This window comes from Musca domestica, unplaced genomic scaffold (genome assembly GCF_030504385.1).
Source record: "Musca domestica strain aabys unplaced genomic scaffold, Musca_domestica.polishedcontigs.V.1.1 50, whole genome shotgun sequence".
Taxonomy (NCBI): domain Eukaryota; kingdom Metazoa; phylum Arthropoda; class Insecta; order Diptera; family Muscidae; genus Musca; species Musca domestica.
The window spans coordinates 7,255,771-7,265,593 of NW_026712347.1; the positions used below are offsets into that span (position 1 = coordinate 7,255,771).

The following is a 9,823-nucleotide window of genomic DNA, read 5'->3' on the forward strand; positions in this document are numbered from 1 at the left end:
ATTTTGCTGTGTACGGTAGAAAAAGGAAAGGGAGAGGGGGAAAGGGGGTGGGAAGAGGCGAATAGTGTTCGACTTCGTACCAATTTTGCTCCCATTCAAAAAGTGAGTTTGCTCCATTTTTTTCTGCTCCCAAGAGCGCTCCTGCCGGAATTCGAGTGAGTTTCACTCTTTGTACAAATTCGTGCGAATTTTTCGGAAGTTCGGCCCGGCCGAACTTAGCGTCTTTACAGCAATAAAATATCCCATTCACTTTCAACCCAACCGACCGGCAATCTAAATTTAGTTAAAGACTGACTATGGTAATGTAACTCCCGAAAAAATCGAATACGTACCACATTTTTGTACTCTCTGTATAACAATGAGCACTCGAATGAGATCTCTATACTCGGAAGCCCATACAATTCCATTGTTGTTTATGGCCAATTGTTATGCGTCGGTGCACTTGGTCGGCCGGCATACAATTACGTGTACTCCCACTATCGTCTACCACTTCGTGTGTGGGTGGCGCTATTTTTAGATCTTTTTTTTTTGGGAAAAGAGATTTATTTGCCTCTCTTGTTCTCTAAAAAGTATTAGACAATAGATTGTGGGTGGTGGCGTGATAGTATATTGTTTGCGTGGAGAATCGCTAAATCATGTGTGAAAAATAGTTCGTGGCTGGAATGTGTTGGGGTTCCATAGTGTAGCGGTTATCACGTCTGCTTTACACGCAGAAGGTCTCCAGTTCGATCCTGGATGGAACCATTTTGAAACCAATGTTCGAATAAATTTTGCTGCACGGCTAAGGGTATGGTGTTGGCCAATTCTGCAGACATTAAAAAGGGGTTAAGGTGCAATGTAAAAGTGTAAAGAGCGTATACCAATTTAATAGTGGCCATAGCGAGGAAATATTTCAAATTGAACCGTTTGAGAAAAAAATCAAGAAAATAGAATAATGTATTAAATAATTAAAAATAAATAATTTAATATTAATGTAATATTAAAGGTAGAAAAAAGTTAAAAAGTATCAGTCGGTTTTGTCGACAGATGCATACTCTCAGAAAATACTCGATTATTTAAATATATTTTGAGTTCTGTTATGATTATCCAAATTGTTGAGCCTCTATGAAGTAGGTTCCGATTGAATGAGCCAATATTGTCTATTTCGTATCGGATCTTAATATATATGTTATAAATATTGCGACATGCCAGGCTTAGACAATATCGACTACTTCCTTCACTTTATATGAGTGAGTGATTTAGAATAGTCGATCGAAGTATTCCATTTTCATACTTCATCTAATACAGATAAATATATTGGTATGGGAAAAATTACAAGAAAATCGAACATTAATATCGAATTTTATGAGAAATCATAAGTTCCATATTCATATCAGTTTTCTGTTTGAGAGAATAATTTAGATGTACCAAGTTTTAAAGAATCACTGACTTGTTTCGCAAGTTATGACAGATAACAATTTTAAAAATTGTGACCCTTTGTGAATGAGGTACCAGAAGGGGTCCGCAGATATATATCATCTTCACAACAGATCTTGTGTTAGCAAAAATGTTTGTATATGTGAAATCTGAAGGGAGTTAGAGACTTTTTTCGCTTTTTTCAGCGTTTTGTTTTTCAAAATCTTGAAGCCTATGTGGGGGTGGTACCAGGAGAAATGGCCCGATTTATACCATCTTTATAGCAGATCATGTGTTTTTGGAAATATTAAGATGTGCCAAGTCTGAATGGAATCGCATGTTAATTTTGCGTTTTATAACCTACATAGATATTCAAAATTTTGACCCTTTGTGGGTGAGGTACCAGAAGGAGTGAACCGATATATCTCATCTTCATAACAGATCTTGTGTTAGTAGATATAATGGGATGCTTATTTCGAATTTTATAATCGCTTTGGTTAATCAAAACTTTGACCCTTTGTGGGGGAGGTACCAGAATAAATGGTCTGATCCATTGATGGAAATATTGCGTTTTATGAGCTTCATGGATATTCCAAATTCGGACCTCTTGTGGCGGAGGTACCAGAAGGAGTACACATATATATTTCATCTTCACAGCAGATTTTGTGTTGGTAGACATAATGGGGTGTTTATTTCGGATTTTATAATCGTTTTGGTTAATCAAAACTTTGATCGTTTGTTGGGGGAGGTACCAGAAGAAGTGGTCCACCTTCACATCAGAACTTGTGTTCGTATAAATACTGGAAAGTGTGAAGTTTGAAGACAATCGGCTGCTCATTTCGCATTTCATAAAAATTATGATTATTCCTAAATTTGACCTCTCATTTATCTCATTTTTACACCAGATCTTGTGTTGATAGAAATATTGAGATGTAGCGAGTTTGAAAGTTATCGAATGATAATTTCGCGTTTTACGAGTTTCATGGCTCCAAATTCTGACCCGTTGTGGGGGAGGTACCAGAGAAAGTGGGCCGATATCTACCATCCTCACACCAGATCTTGTGTTAATAAAAATATTGGGATGTGCGAAATTTGAACAGAATCGGACTCGTATTTCATATATTATAAGAGTTTCAACCCAACCGTCCAAATTTTGACCCTTTGTTTTCCCGTGATACTGGTAGAGTAACCCGACGTCAAGGAAGTGGACGAAAGAAATCAGCAACATCAGCGGAAATAGTTTGAAAAGTAAAGATCGAAACCCGAGTCGCAGTGGCCGAAAAATGGCTCGTGATCTGAACATATCAAAATATTCCATTCGGCAAATATTGAAAAATGAGCTCGGGGTACAGTCATTGAAATTCCAAACAGTGCAAGAACTTACACCGCAACAGAAAGAAAATAGACTCAAAAGAGTTGCTTCGCTTGGGCGAAAGTGGCGAAGTGCCGAATTTGGTTTTCTCCGATGAGAAAACATTCGTTGTCCAGCAGTTTGTAAACAAACAAAATTATCGTGTTTACTTGCCAAAGAGGTCAGCTGTAAGTGTGCACCTTCGGTTGGCCATCACAACTCAAGCACCATCACCATGGTTATAATGTGGGCCGCCATAGCAGCCGATGGTCGCTCTCCGCTCGTATTAATCGACAGAATCAGAATAAATGCCGAATATTATCGCGAAAATATCCTGGAGGGTATATTAAAGCCTTGGGCACGCAAACATTTTGTCCGCAGACCTTGGACATTCCAACAGGACTTAGCACCATCGCACTCAGTACGCGCCACCAAAGAATCGAAATCGAATCAAAGCAAAGTGAGGTTCCTCGGTTCATTTCCAGCGCACAATGGCCACCAAAATCTCCGGACACCAATCTGTTGGACTATTATGTTTGGGGTATTTTGGAAAGAAAGGTTGGCACTAAAAAATTCCAAAGTTTCACCTCAAGCGCTTCGCCGACATTCGGGTAGCGTGTGACGGTTTTATTGGCCGTTTGAAGGCCATAAATCGTGCCAAAGGTGACCAATTCGAACCAATCTAAACTTATTCTAAAAGTTGATGCTATTTCCGACATTTTTTGATTATTGAAAATTATTGCGTTTGTCTTTTTGCAGTTTTTTTTATCTCACCCATACCCTCTCTAGCCATATGGCTGAGGGTATAAAAACACATTAAAAACATTCCTATTAGTGAAAAAAGTAAGGTCGAGGTTGGATTGTATCGAACTTAATAAAGCTTATTGTCTTTTATTCATTCTTTCTAAGTTTAAACCAATGCAAATAATAAAGATGTCAATGGGTTTATACTATTCTAACATTACTGCCTGGATTCCTTTAAATATCCATTAGGATAACTATAAAAACCGAACTACAAAAACATCCATCTCCCAGTAATTACATATTCCGCAGACTGAACAACATTTCTTCCGGAATTCTTGGAATTTTCTTGCGGAAAAGTAAAATATCTCGCCTTGGTATTGTCAATGTCCAAGAATTCTTGCCTGTACAATAAGAAGTTGTTTAATTACAAAGCCTAACAGAACAATGGCAATATTTACTTGCCATTTAAGTCAACTCATTCAGGGATAACAACACGAAAGGCGGCGGCGACGACGAGTACATTATCGTCTTTGCCAGGCGTAGTAATCAGTGGTAATAGTCAGGAATACCAGGAACTTTCAATTCGACGACGATGTGATGGGTCATCGTAATTATCGCACGACTGCATCAACGTATTCCATGGAAACAATAATGGATCGGCTATAGTTTTCTAAGTTGAAAAATAAATGGGCAAATGGGCCGGAGGCGGCTGAACTTGGAGGACAATGACAATCGATATTGGGCCGTAACCTCGCAGGCAACAACAATAATGAGCTCATGAATTTTTAGACAACAATTTCTATTCTTAACAGGACAACAAAAATAACTACAACAAAAGCGAAAGAAAAAAACATATCTATAGAATTGTTTTGGTCATGGCCCACCCGAGGAAGAAAGATAGCCATGTCTTTGCCAGAACAAAATAGACAGTTAGAAGCCAAAGAATGTCCTTTTAACAGTCCATTCCGTTTTACAATAGTCAAGCAACAAAAGAGGTTCAGTGGCAGAAAGAGGAGAAGACGGAGCTGGGGGAAATAAGAGCAACCAAACGCGCATTGAATTTCAATTGATGGCATTCATTTTCATTGAGATGTAATTGAAAGCTTTGTCAAGTAATCCATTGTTACCGTTATAGCCTTGTACTGCTGCCACGGTACAACTAGGTTCGATGGCAATAACAACAAAACATTATTTTCTTTCCCTTTCCATCATTTTCTTGGGGGGCGAAATATCTTTGTGAACTAGGAAAGGTAGTTTCACAAAAGTTTTTTAATATAAATTCTTTGATTTTAGTATGGAGTGGACATGTGTCCTTAATCTAAATTTATTTTGGTTTTTGAAATATTCTAAGGCTGCAGGAATAACAAGTAAAAAGTTGCTAAGTTCGGCCGGGCCGAACTGTTTATAACCTCCACCATTTGAAAGAATTGCGAAAAATACCGTTTAAATGAAGACCTTTATACTGTGGCTATACGAAGACATGGACCTGCATAAGTAATTTTTTGTCATAGGCTGTAGTACCGATTAAGATCTTTAAATACGAAATTTGAAATAATTCCGGTTTATAATGTCGCTAAAATCATCAAAATACCGAATATCGGGAGGTATCGTTAGATGGGGGCTATATAAAGACATGGAACTGCATACGAAATTTTTTGACATAGGCATCCATCACAAACTTCAACCATGAAATTTTGAAATAATTCGGGTGAATTATGTTGCTAAAATCACCAAAATACCGAATACCAGCAAGTACCGTTATATGGAGCGACATGGCCATTTACGAATTTAACATGCCTACTGGCAAAATACACATGAGTGCAAAATTTAAGCCTTCTCCCTTAATTCGTTAGAAAGAGAGCGTGATTACAACAAACATACAGACAGACGGACATCGCTAAATCGGCTTAGAATTCTACGCTGATCCAGAATATATTACTTTGAAGGGTCTATCATGAATACTTCGAGGAGTGAAAATCGGAATGGCAAAGCTAATGTACCCTACATAGAATGGTGGAGGGTATAAAAAGGAGTATATAATATTTTTTTAAATTTTTATTTCAATTTAAGGCAGAGAAGTGGAGTGGGGGTATAGTGGAGATAGAGGGGAGGGAGGGCGGTGAATAGGGGAATGTAGTGGAGAGGGCAAAAGGGAGGGGGTGTGACACAATATTTTTTACAATTTTTTCAGAGGGAGGAGTGGAGGAAAAGAGGAGAAGGAGGGCGGGGAATGGGGGGAAATGGAAAGGAGAGGGGAAAAGGGAGGAAGTGTAATTGTGTACAGAAAAAAACACACACACATAGAAATACAACAACGGTATGACAAAAACCAGCAACGAAAAGTCAAGAATTGAGCGGGCCGACTATATGATACCCTACACCACTATGTAAAGGTCCCGTAACAAAATATAAAAGGAATTTATGTGAAGTAGATCAAACCAACTATGGACCGTATTTGAATGGGTATCATGGTTTTAGAGTAGTTACAATTTGGGAACTATATGCAACTCTGGATCGATTTTCAACAAATTTGACAGAGGCTTTTGTACCTCCAGTACCAAATAACATTTCTGTATAGTACATGGTATGACTTCGAAAGGAATTATATTAAAAAAATATTTATTGGAGCAATACATACCGGACCGACCTTTACCAAATGGAAAAAATTGGGTTGAATGTGAAAAAAACTATCCAATTTGGGTTAATATTACTTGTATGGTCGACAATAATCGTAAAATCGGGTAAAAATCTGAACCGATCTCCATAATAATTGGCAGAGGTATTTTCGAACTGTATGTAATTTCGGGTTTCAAATATCAATGTTGTGGAGTGCATATTACGCATGTGAGTGACCTTAACACCAAATCGGATTAAACATAAACAAAATTTGAAGCACTTGCTTCTGGGCTGAATTCCGTAGGAAGTGCCCAAATTTAGCCCATTTGGGCTGATATTAGCCATTACGTGCACAAAAAAATCTGAAATCGGATAAGGATATATATGGGAGCAATATCCAAATCTGAACCGATTTCGATAAAATTTGACGGAGGTATTTCTGGACTGTATCTGAGATCTGGTACCAAAGATCATTTTTGTGGAGCGCATATTACACATGTGAGGGACTTAAAACCCCAAACCGGATGAAACATATATATGGGAGCTACAGCTGTATCTGAACCGATTTTTACTAAATTTGATGTATTTGCTTCTAGACTGAATTCGGTCTTATGTGTCAAAAATTATTTGGATTGATACTGGTCATTTGGTGCACGATTAATATCTAATCGGTTGAAGATATATAGGGGAGCGATATCTAAATTTGAACCGATTCTCACCAACTTTAATAGGGTTTCTCCTTGGGCCAAACAAATATTGTTTGGAAAATTTCATCTCACACAGATAATAAATGCATTTTGCACAGAGACATAATACCCTTACACTCTGTGGGTATGATAAAAAGAGTGCTTGGCAAGAGTAGAATCAGTTCGATTTCGAATTAATTTTGTTTCACTTAAAAACGAGAAAAACATACTCACTCCTATTCAAATGACAAATAAAGTGTGCTGATTTTTTTCTGCTCCCAGCAGTGCTCCCACTCGAATTCAAGTGAGTTTCACACTTTTGTCCAATTCGACCGATTTTTTCGAAGGTCTGCTTAATATAGAAGCCACGTGCATTGGCAGTTTGAAGGTTTACATCGGAAAGTAACTTGAATAGAGGGGGCAAGTTCCTCCTTTTTCCACATTTTTTGAAATCCCTTTTTATACCTACACCACATAGTGATCAGTTTATTATGTATTTTTGCATTTATTTGTAACATGAGAAGGAAGCAAGATAGACCCATAGTTACTTTTGAGGATCTTCATAGAGTCGATTTATGCAGGTTCGTCCATGTATTTTTGTGAACAAAATTCAGGTCGCATTTATTATCCAATTGAGATGAAAATTTCCAAACAATATTTGTTTGGCCCATTGGCGAACCCTATTGATATTGTTGAGAATCGGTTAAAATTTAGATATAGCACCCATATATATCTTCAACCGATTTCGGGTTATTGGTGCACCAAGTGGCCAATATCAGTCCAAATGACCTGCATTTTAGCACATCCGACCGAACATAATCTAGAAGTAAGCACTCAAAATTTGGTGGCGAATACGATGATAACAATTAAAATTCATTTCCCAGCCAACAACCGCTTGGAAATATTACCATTCTCAACGGTTATTTCAATTGAAGAAATAAATGATAATTTATTTAATGTCATACTCTTTCCATTACTCCTGCAAAATGATTGTCCAAATCTTGCCTTTTGATGGTTCCATCCAGGATCGAACTGGAGACCTTCTGCGTGTAAAGCAGACGTGATAACCGCTACACTATGGAACCGTTAAATGTTGTTCCCGAAACAAATGTGTTTTTTTTTTTTCATAAATACATACGCACTATTTATAGAACGCCCCTCGCTGTTACTCCACCCCATGCCCTTGTGCGCATGTTGTATGTATTAACATGCAACATGTGTAATAAAAGCGTAAAAAAAGTACGAAAATGACGTCAACGGTTCGTCCATGTGCAATATGAGATCTAAGAGTGATCCTTAGACCTGATGTTGCTTGATAAATACTCGTACTTTTACCTTAAGGATAATGGTCAGAATATCAGGAAAAATAAGAACAAAACTTTGTTCACAACAACCTTGTTATCAATTTCGTATTCCAAAATTTCTCGGAAAATGCCTATGGTAAAAAAGCCTTTCCACTTTTCAATACTGATGAAGTTTTATAATCTTAATAAGTAAAAAAGATGTATGTTCGGCCTGGCCGAACTTTGAATACCCTCCACCATTTGGCAATTCTCAAATTTGGCAATTCTCAAAAACAATCAAATCCGTTAAAAATTCTGTTAAAATCTTAAAAATACCGTATGTAGCTGCTGTATTAGGGTCTGTACGACGACATGGACCTGCATAGATAACTTTTGTCATAACCCATTACAATATTCAACTTAACTTAACTTAAAAACAAATCGGTGAATAATGTACCTAAAATCATCAAAATACCGAATATCGTGATGTACCGATGGGGGACTATACTAAAATATAGAGCTGCACAGACAATTTTCTGCCTTAGGTTGCAGTATCCATTACGAACTTCAACTACTAAATTTGAAACAATTCCGGTTAATAATGTCGCTAAAATCATCAAAATACAGAATATCGGGAGGCGCCGTTAAAAAGGGGGGATATACGAAGGCGTGGACCTGCAAGCATAATTTACTGTCAGAGGCTGTAGTATCCATTTCGAACTTCAAATACCGAATTTGAAGCATTTCCGGTGAATAATGTCGCTTAAATCACCAAAATACCGAAAATAGGGAGGTACCATTATATGGGAATTTACCCATAGGCCCATTTTCAATACCAAAAGTCCTGCAGACATATATACATTTGAGTAAAATTGTATCAACCTACTTCATTTCGTTCGGAAGCTAGAGTGATTTCCACAAACGGACTGACATCGCTAAATCGACATAGAACTTATATGAGGGCTATACGATATCGTGGACTGGTATAGCCCACCTTCCCACTTAACCTGCCTGCAGAAAAAATACTGATCTGTGCAAAATTTTAGCTTCCTACCTTGATTCGTTTTGACTCTAGCGTGATTACCACAAACGTGCAGACGTTAAACACCCCCATATAAAGGTATCTCTCGATATTAGATATGTTGACAATTTTAACCACGCTCTCAAACGGAATAGTTTAAAAATCGGTATTTAGTGTTTATAATATGTTCTACTTTCAAGGAAGCACCCGATTTAACTGCAAAAGCAGACTTTCTTATATTCTGATTGAAAATAAACAAGTAAAAAAGCAGTAAGTTCGGCCGGGCCGAACTTTGAATACCCTCCACCATTTGGAACGAATTAGGAAATATTCAAAAAATAAATTCCATTAAAAATTTTGTTAAAATCTTAAAAATACCGAATATCGTAAGGTGCTGATATATTGGGGGGATATACGATTTTGTGGACCTACACAGACAAATCTATGCCTCGGGTATTCACAATGAACTTCTTGTGTGGAATTTCAGATAATTCCATTGAAAAAGGTGGCTAAAATCATCAAAATACCGAATAACGGGGGGTGCCGTTATATGTGGGGCTATAAGATATCGTGGACCTATATAGACAAATCTCTTTCACAAAGAACTCCTTGTGTAGAATTTCATACGATTTCCTTAAAATGTGGCTACAATCATCAAAATACCGAATATCGGGGGTTACCGTTATATGGGGCTCTGCGATATCGTGGACTGATATAGCCCCTCTTC

The 9,823-nt window shown here is 37.5% G+C and overlaps 2 non-coding genes across 2 annotated transcripts; one reads left to right on the forward strand and one right to left on the reverse strand.

The window, feature by feature from the left end:
- The first annotated feature begins 671 nt into the window (after window positions 1-671).
- On the forward strand, window positions 672-744 carry TRNAV-UAC (transfer RNA valine (anticodon UAC)). The gene has a single exon. It is a non-coding gene; the product is annotated as a tRNA-Val (tRNA).
- Window positions 745-7,804: 7,060 nt separating this feature from the next.
- Window positions 7,805-7,877, reverse strand: TRNAV-UAC (transfer RNA valine (anticodon UAC)). Its single transcript has one exon. It is a non-coding gene; the product is annotated as a tRNA-Val (tRNA).
- Window positions 7,878-9,823: the final 1,946 nt, after the last annotated feature.